Raw genomic sequence first — 10,030 nt, forward strand, 5'->3', positions numbered from 1 at the left:
TGTTCCAAGGACCTTGGGAACCAGGGAAGAGCTCACCAGAGAGGCCCAGAGAGTACACTCCTAGGTGCATTTTAATGCCTTGAAAGAGAACAGCATAGCAGGATGCTGTGGAAAAGCTGACCTTCCTGTCTTGAGAAATAAGAATACCAAAAGCGATAAAAGAAAAAACCCTCTATGTTCCCTCTCCCTCCCTAGTAACGTGGTAATGCGGTCATGCTGCAAGCAACAGCCTAGCCTTCTATTTAATTTCAGTCACTTGTGCATTTTTTACCGATGATATCACCCTAAAATGATAAGAAAATTATAACTAGGATGTGAACTCCAGCAGAATCTTATAGACATTTCACTGTACCATAAGGAACAAGAAATGGGGTGACTCATGTCATCTTTCAACAGGTCTCCCAGTGGGTATTTGTCTCCCATGCTGCACTCTGGCTAGTCATCTTTCAAGCCGCTCTACAGCAGATTAAGCAGAAGGGAGACTACAGCTGGCATGTGAGAGCTAGTCTGGCTGTGGACGTGAATAAAGGGATGATATGTTTGAGTGATGAGACTGGTGAGGTGCCATAGCAGCCCAAGCAAGCACAGATCAATGATGAGTTGACCTGCAAAGAAGCCAACTTTGGTTTAACTCCACCACTACCTCCCCCTTCAAAAAATGTGCCCATTAGTCTTGTTCTAAAGTAAAAGAAAAGAAAAAAAAAAAAGTGCCATTTCCATTTTCCCAGAGGAAAAAGATTAGGAAAAAAATCAGAATTCCCACACTTTTGTGCTGTGATAACATCTATGCTTCTCACAACAGGCTTGGAGTTCAGCTTTCGGAGTGTGGTACTGTCAGCAGAGGATGATGCCAGCGACTTTGAGAAATGCCTGGTCAGGTTTCTATCATAACTCACTGTCTTGTAAATATGTTTAATTTCTCTTTTAGCAGAGTCTATCTTCTAGCAGAAATACAGAGATTTGTTCATTTCTCCTCCACAGAAGTCATAATGCTTCTGGAGTTTACAGACAGGCATTACAAATACCTCCCTCCAAGCCTCACTCACTGTGAAGTTCAGTGTTGTCTGGCAGCAGAAGACATTAATCACTACAGAGAAGGGCAGGCTAATGTTTCTAAGCCAGGCAGGGCTTGTATCTGCTTCCCAAATAGCTTACCCTAACAGTTCTTTTTATTGAGATTGATTCCCCATATTTTGCTAGTTTGGGGATATAGTCCATTTATATTTATCTTGTACTGTAAAGCTAATAATTGACATTGTTACTGTAGTTATTTTATGAGCCAATTTCTTAATACCCTAGGGTGTTTTTATTACTCCCCTTTTGGCCTTTCCTTTAGAGTACCAAAAGTATACATGGCAGTGGGGGAGAAGTGTTGTACACACTTTGTAAAGAAATTCGTTGGCTGATTAGTATTATTTCTTTGTTTATATCACTCTTGTGTTTTCTGTTACTCTGGTTTTGGCTAGAAAGCTAACCATCCGTGCAAGTTGGAGGCTAGCCTGAAGGCAACTCTAATTTAATTTCACACTCTCCATATCCCCAGTATGAAATACAGAATAGCCAAAATGCCCCGTCCCACTGACATTTGGTTACAGGGACCTTACACAGAGGGTTATGAGGGGGCAAGGTTGGCCATTGCATCCACTCTCATCCTGCTAAGGAAATTTCCCATGCTGCGAATATTTCTGGGAGAAAAGTTACTCCTGGTGGAGTGGAGCAAATAAGGCAGTGGAGAACTGAGTGAGGAAGTATTAGATGATACTCTATTTCTTACTCTTTGCATGCAATTTAACATCACTTAATGCCTGCAAAACATGATATCCATAATTTTGGGTTGATAATAAGCTAGCAGAGAACTTAACGGCTTCTCTGTCAGGCTGAATCTTGCATAGGTACATATGAGCATTTGTACCTTCAACAACTTATGGAAGATGACTTACTTTTGGAAGGAAATTTTCACCCAGAAAATTAGGAACCTTCGCTGACAATGAGGGAAAATGGCATAAAGTCAGTCTCTCATTTCGGTTTTGATGGTGCATCTGTGGGCTGATGGCATTCATACTGCTAGGATGACTCTGAAGTTACCCTAAAACACACTGGATCATAGTGGACACTGACACATACCTTCATTACTGCCAATTAGTGCAGGATAGCGTGAAAGATGAACCAATTGCCTGGGCCTGGAGGCTTCTCCAGCAAGTGAATTGATGGTGCCAGTCAGAAGAGACTCCAGATTTCAGGGCCAGCAGGGGCCACTAGATCACCGAGTCTGACTTCTTGAATAACACAGGCCATAACTTTTATTCTGTTACTTGTATCTTCATAATACCTCCCTTCTCACATGTGGATTATTAGGTAAGATGATGGAAAAACAAAGGGAAACAGATCTGTCTTCAGAGATATGAAACAACTACAGTCTTGCATACCTTGAAACAGGAGCACACTGACACTGATCCCCTTATATCAGCCTCAAAGCCCAGTGGAGCAGCACATGTGGTAAGTCTACCTAGGTCTCTTTAATTCTCAGACACTGTTAGTCTAGGATGAAAATGTCCTGTCTGGAGAGTATTGAAACCCTGTCCATGCTGAAGTGTCAATACGGCTGTCAGTTTTGGCATTTTGGAGGCAGCCTCCCCTGGGTGTCAAATTGGTCCTAGCCTGGGAACAGGACCTGGGAGAAGGTTCCCTCTGTAGCCTGTGACAATTTAGGGGACCTGTATACATAGTGTGAGTGGATTCTCACTGCTATGTACGTCAAACAATTTCATTTCTTGAGAATAATATTTGCATGGTTCCTTATATTTTGTGGTGTTTCAAACAAACAGTGATTGTCACAGATATCCTTCATAGGACCATGTCTCACTCTCTTGAGTGGCCGTAGGCATCTGAGGGGTAGCACTGTAAACCAGAGTATCCGTGGCAGTGGAGCTGGGAAACCAACCTTCAGCCATGAAGGATGTGTTGGGCTGTTGGTGGCAGATCCAAACTCTTCCACTATTCAGACAAAAGATTAGACAGCCAAGGAGTGAGCCTGATAGCTCTCTAGGGGCACTTTGAGCCTACATGGACCAAAGAGGAACTGGAGGACTTGTGGATCCAGCCTGATGTCCAGTAGATGAGTTTGATCAGATTGGAGATTTTCTTTTTCATCTCATGATGAAGCTTCATCCTTACTGGGGAACTTTGACCTTACTCTTTCCAGGAAATGATTGCCTTTGATGAGATTCCATATGGAGTTACTCACCCCCTAGATAAAGTCACAAAATCCAACTAACTTCATTTTTAAATGTGACCATTTTTTTCCTTAACACATTTATATTTATCAGTTTATACATTACCTTCAACTAATTTTTCTTAGACAATAACCTAAAACTGTCTTTCATGAGAGCTATGGGGCACTTCTTGAAGTGCCAAGAATAAGTATGTTCCTTCAGGTCTAATTTGGGTACTGGGAAAATATTTTTTCCTAATGTGATTTTAAATTACTAAATTTCTTTAGTGGTTTAAAATTACTCTGCATTAAACAGTACATAAGCTCTATTCTTGCCTAAAAGGAGGCCTTCTATTCTCATTCTTATAATCTGGATTCTTGATTTTTTTCAAAGGTATCAGTAAGAAGAAAGAAATGTTTTAGAGAATCTGCATCAGAATATCGTGATGGGACATGCCCATCTTTCAGGGGGTTGATAGTGGACAACTTTTCTCACCTGTAGTTCAGGCACAGGCTATAAATCCAAAATGATAATGGCACACTTTCCAGGGGAATCACACTCTTTCCATTTTTATCTTGCAGCAAAATCACTTAAGTTTTTCCCCCTGAGTTTTGTTGTGCCCAGGCAACCACTCCCCTACTGTGAGATAGCTAGCTGACAGGAGGAGGACATTGTGAACTCAGGAAATTTGCTGAAGCACAGATGCCCAGGGCCATTTGAAATGGCCTGTGGAAAATGGGATGTCCACGCAGGGCTGGCAGATGCAGCACAGGACCTGTGGGACACCCGTGATCTTCTTGAGGGTAGGTTGGATACCCTGGGTTGTCTCAAATGAAACAAGTTGCCCATATTTACACAATGAACTGAACTTCATATAAAATCTAAAGCTATACCCTTCCCCTCTCTAGACACTCATCCGCAGTCCCATGAACCTAGAGAGCTCCTTGAAAATGAAGACGACCACAACAGTGGAATTCATCAGCTCCACCTCATGAGGGCATTTTTAACATCTAGACCTATAACTGCAAGTGACTAGTGACAAGGAGACAACGGCTAAGCATATATCAACATTTTGTTAACCGTGTTTGCAAAAGCAACCAACCCCCTTCACCCCTTGCCCTCACCGCTGGAGCAGGAACTCCCCGGCGGCTGCAGCAGCCTGCGTGGAGTGGGGAAATCACCTCACCGTGGGGAGAGCACGGCATCAGCCTCCTCCAGCCCCCCCAAGCTCCCTAAGTGCAACCTGAGGGCAGGCATGGCCTCTCGGGCTCCCACTGCTCGTGCGGTTGCTGCTGCTCTCCCCCAGCCACTCACCGAAGCAGCGGGTGCAGACACGGCTTGGGAAGTGCCGAGGTCTGCAAATTCCTCCCTCCTGCTCCAGCATTCCCTGTTTGCGTTTTCACTGACCAGTGATGATGGTCACAAAATATCCATGCTGTTTCTGAGCAGAGGATTTTCTCCTGTTGTTGTAACTGCGAGAGGGAAACGTGATGCTTGGATGGGATGACCCATGCGACGCTTTCCTGAAGACACCAAGCTGTTATGATATGGGGTTGCCCCAGCACCACGTCATTCCAGCAGCCAAAGTCTCTGGCAGGGCCGCGTATTCAAAAATCATGTGTCTAGTTCTGTATAGAGAGAGGTGTTTGGAAGATAAGAATCTGCTGTCTGTCCAAACACACAAATTTTTCTCTGTATTTGCACTATGCAATACATGTGTTACGGAAATGCAGACTCTGGTACGTGTGTTTGTACAGAACAGTATTTTTATTTTTTATTCTTAAATGTCCTCACAGGAACATAAGAAATCACTTGTCCTGTGTGGATTCCACAAACTTTTAGCCTTGCCATGGCCATTGCAATAATAGCCCTCTCAAAAGATGTTGATGCAGAATGCTCTCGATTTCTCAATCTGCTAGAGATCTAGCCTGCAAAACCCAGTGTCAGAAGAGACATTCCTACCTTAGCATCCACTGATCAAACAGGGGAGGATGCAGCCATTATAAGGAGGAGGTTGTGTGGCTGTTTAACTCTCTCATACAATGGTGGAGCTTTTTACCCTGCCTTTCTACCAGCTAGAGCATGCTTAAGTGTATACAGGTGCACACTATTTTGGGTAACGTTAGGGGATAATGAAGATAAGATGGACTAGCATACAATAGGGATAATGGGAAAGTATTAAAAGTTATAAGTATTGTCCTTGACTTTCTTTAATTAAAGTTTACACTTTCACCTTTTCCAGTCAGCCAAATTGCTGTGGTAATTAATATATTGAAAAAACATTTGGGTTTGATGTAATGCTGTAATTTTAGCCTTAAAGCATAGTCTTGGCTTATCTAACTACTTGTCTGGGGTCTTATGAATCTCTATACCAGATTGATGCCTCTTCAAAGCCATCTGGAAGAAGATCTACCCACTCTTTTTTTCCCCTGCTCTTTTAATTGGAACTGCTGGCTGGCCCTGTGTATCAGAGCAGTACAAAGGCTGAGAAAACAGAGAGGTCTTACACTAAACCATTCGAGAGGGCAGCAGGAGACGTCATCCATTTTGTGTATAGATATGTTTAGATAGATGTGGTAAGCCATGAGAAGTGGATGCCTTGACAGGTTACTTTTCAAAGACTGCTGATTTGCAGTGACCTCTGACTGCTCTGAAAACAGCTGAATTCTGCAGACTCTGGTAATCTGAGATAGAAACTGTTTTGAAGTTGGCTGGGTGTAAAGAGTCTATTGTGGCCCTGGGTGTCTCAGTATCACAAGGAAAAGTAGAGCAGGGGAAAAAAAGGATGCCACAGCTGGAAACTCCCTTATCTCATTTTGCATGGGACAACTCGCTCTGTTTGCCGGACAACACCTGGGTGATAAACCATGCACCTATATACTCAGGTGTTGTCAGTCCCCCCAGGCTAGCCTTTGCCTCCGGGATGTGTGTAAAAATTTCCTGCTCCCTGCTGCATGATGCTTCCCTGTTCTATGGGAGCCTCATATAAATGTATTTTAAACGCACAGCATGTTATATACCATGTTGTAGTCACAGTTCTATAAAATGTAGACTGTGTAGGGAGAGGTAGAAACACCACCCTTTTCTCTCAAACTATCCTATTGATTAAAATAATCAAGTTAGCATAATCCTTTCCAACTTGTAGAGGAAGTCTGTTACCTTTCTGTCAGGCATGTAGAAGCTCTTCTAAGCCTGAAAGTTTTGTTTGGTTTTGCTTTCAGTGTTAACATACGATTTAATAAAAGGTACTCCCCCTTCTAATAAAGTTTGCCTCTGTTCTGGGCTGCCGTGTATTTTTTATTCTGAGCCCATCGGGCTGCATGATGCTGAGGGCATCCGGAAAGCAGCTGCTCCTACCTCTCTGAGCAGTCTCCTCAGTGGCCATCCCAATTCACCCTCCAGCACAGACAGGGACTGCGCACACAAGCCTCTGTCTGTCTTTGGACACACGCTTGCAGGAACCCAGTTGCCCTCTCCCTCTGCCATACGCATCCAATTTTAAGGGATCTTAAACATCTGCTTTCAGATGTTCATGTGGAGATTACATATGAATCCCTTGCATTTAATGTGTTTATATTCCCCTAAAACCACCACAAATTTTCATTTATGCTTGCAGGAGGCATGGGAGTAGAGGGGACAGACTGGCAGTCCCGTGGTACGGGGGAAAGCCAAGGAGGGGCAGAGTGACAGGCTCCGTGGAGCACAGCCACCAAGGCTGTGGCAGGTTAGGGAGAGCCCCCAGAGACCTTCAATCCCAGCCAAGTGGCTGAAATGCAAGACTCCTTCCTACTCCTTGCATATTCCCAGCATGGCTGCAGGCAAGGAAAAAGTGCCATCAAAGCACCCAGGGAGAGCTTTTAAACTCAAGACAGCCCTTTTCAGGCAGACCTTACTTTACAGCAGTAGGCTGAAAGATGGTGAATGTGGCCAAATGAAGGATGTGTGGTTAAGGAAAAGGCAATATTGAGTCCCCCTGTATTTAGGAGCCGGGTGGGAAGCCTATGATAACTGCAGCACGCAGGGAGGCAGCTGCAGAGGGCCGGTGCCGGGGCAGCCTCCTGGCTGCCAGCCCGGTGAGCGTGGATGGAGCTTGGCCGGGGTGAGGCTGCCAAACCTAACGAGTCTGCACCAAACACGCACCAAGTGAGATTTTTTTCAAAGGCTTGATAAATTGGGCAGATTTGGGCAGATTTGGAGAAAGCGTCTGTCTGTGAGATGGGGGCAGGTCTCAGCCATGTGGTCCAGAGAGTGATCCTGCTGGGACTTCTCAGCTGAGTGGCTAAAAGGTTTTCTTTTTTACTGTAGGCAGAAGTTATATATTCAATTAGCCTCTCTCTTCTGTAGGCATCTGGACCATTTAGATGAAAGTCCTACAAAAAAAAAATCACTCTGAGATACCAATGCAGAGCAGAAAATTGCAGCAAAACCAAACTGATCTGATTTAGTTCAAATCTCCATGTTTTAGGAAGTTAAAATAGCGAAGTATCAGGCTAATTTTTTAATGCTATTCCTAACTCATCTGCTTTAATAAAAGCCCCACATGTGTTTTAAAGCTTGAAGCATATGATTCCTAGAGCCGCTAAAGTAATTCTTGATTTTGAATCATTAATGAGAGGAGACACTGCTGTGGTTTCCAATGAGCGCATGATCAACTTTACTTAGCACTTACGATGCCTTTTGTGAGCATGGCTGATTTCCTTCTCCATAATAAAAATAATTTTCTGGCTATCATTTCATATTCAACAACCTTGTCACAGAACTCAATCAAACTGACTCAGGGTATCTACAAGCAATTATTGTCAACATGTGCTATTTTTTCCTCTTAATTATCACTCTCTTGGAAGGATCTGGCTGAGGATGGCAGATTTCATTATCAAAAAAGCCCAAATTAACACTCCCCCTCCCCTGCCCACATTTCTAAACCTTATTTTTACAAAAAAAAAAAGATGGAAAAGTTGAATGTCCTGTTAAGCCCCAGAAACCAGAAGAATTGGAGAACTGCGTATGCTTCTATCCAGTCTTATGATTTTTTAAGCCATCTCATAAGTTTGGTGGTCTTAATATTGCTTTCTGCTGGATTTCTATTGGCACTACCACTGTATATTAATTTCATATGTTAATAGTTTTACAGAAATATGCTTAAGTGCCTAAAAGCACCAAGCAGGAGTAATGGTTGTTAACAAAACATCACAAACAGGTCTCGGGTGATTAAAGGCCCCCCTTGCAATTGGGAAAATATTATCTCTGCAATTGTTGCTGGTGTCTGGCTCAAGTAAACGATCCCCCTGACACTTTCTGTTCAGATGCGGATCCCAAACTAGCATAATTCAATACAATCCCATTAACTTTGCCAGCTATTCTGAGCTGTGATTCTGGCACATATAATCCACATTTTTAAATAGAGATATGTATTTTCGTCTGCCATAAGATAAGAGTCATTTATAGCCATGTTTCAACTATACTTTGATCTTGACTTAAGACAATCGAATTGTATGTTAAATTCTGTTTAAGCGTATTATTATTGTTTTCCCCTCTTGTTAGTATAGAAATTATATCCGTATTAGATTTTAAAGTTAAAGCAAAGATATTTTAAAAAAAAAACTACACTGGAAATTTTGTTTGGCTTAAATTTGTTCACCATTACTTTAGGGGGGAATATATGGGTTTTCCAATACTGGTTTTTTGCACCCTAAATTTTAGTATTAGTATTAGTATTTTAGTATTCCCTATATTTATTGAGAACTTAATTCAAAGATTTGAGTGGATTTTCAGCTGAATTGCCAAAATCTTTTATATACATATGTACATAAATACACAAGCTATATCCAAGGGAAAATAAAAAAAAGCTTTATTCAGAATAAAGGTCACTTTTATTCTGTTTCTGACACTAAAATTGAATTTTACATTTGTTAAAAAACCAATGTAAATTCATTACTGACCTTCGAAGAGGGATTTCATTAAGCATATGAGGATCATCTACATTTTGAAAGCAGCTGGTTTTGTGACCTGAAGACTATACATGAAACACTGGGATTTGGGCTGCTTTCTGTAGACAAAAAAGAAAAAAAATTCTTACGGTTTTTATAATATTTCTTTTTTCTTGCAGTGATTTATCATATTATAGAAGTATCATCAACATATAATCCTCACATTCTCCAGTGTACAACAAATGTTTGTTATTATGGTCCGAATGAACATGTACCTTCACAGCCATGATGCTCCATAGACAGAAACATATGGAGATATGCAGGACTTGTTAATTTGTTCTCAAAAGGGTACAGATAAAAGCAGATGCTAAGGGGCAATAAATTATACTTTTTTGTACATTTTCTTCAGTCGTTTTTTTTAACCCTCCTAGTTGACACAGAATTTCCTTTGCAGCATTATTTATTGCCAGTGATGTTGCTAGGCTGCCTGGGAGGGCAAAATGGAAAACTTTGTGAAGTATACTTGGAGAGTTCTCTTTTAAAGCAGATGATTTGTGAGTAAGTCATGGAGAGCTGGGAGTATATTTTAGATATGTTAGCTGTCCTGTAGTGGGGCTTTGATACAGTGAATGAAAGACTCTGGAAAATGTTGCTTATATAGGGAATGTTTACCAAGATGTATTTGAGTTTCTCACCAGTATGTGGGCTATAATCTTCTCAGCGTAAAGTAAGATCTTCTGTTTCTCCACTTGAAGGCTCTATAAGTGTTGGAGAGTTTTAGTTTGGAAAATTACTGTTAATTTTTGGTTTGCCTCTTCTAGGTACTTAATTATTAGAGAGCACCGACACCACTCTTCAGAAAACTAGATTTTTATGATGTGTCTAAAGCCA

At 41.8% G+C, this 10,030-nt stretch overlaps 1 long non-coding RNA gene across 1 annotated transcript; it reads left to right on the forward strand.

Moving 5' to 3' along the window:
• Window positions 1-800: 800 nt before the first annotated feature.
• LOC126037778 (uncharacterized) lies at window positions 801-6,494 on the forward strand. Its single transcript, XR_007505811.1, has 4 exons — window positions 801-873; window positions 2,356-2,496; window positions 3,794-4,015; window positions 4,121-6,494. It is a non-coding gene; the product is annotated as an uncharacterized LOC126037778 (long non-coding RNA).
• Window positions 6,495-10,030: the final 3,536 nt, after the last annotated feature.

This window comes from Accipiter gentilis, chromosome 4 (assembly GCF_929443795.1).
Source record: "Accipiter gentilis chromosome 4, bAccGen1.1, whole genome shotgun sequence".
NCBI classification, from domain to species: Eukaryota; Metazoa; Chordata; class Aves; order Accipitriformes; family Accipitridae; genus Astur; species Astur gentilis.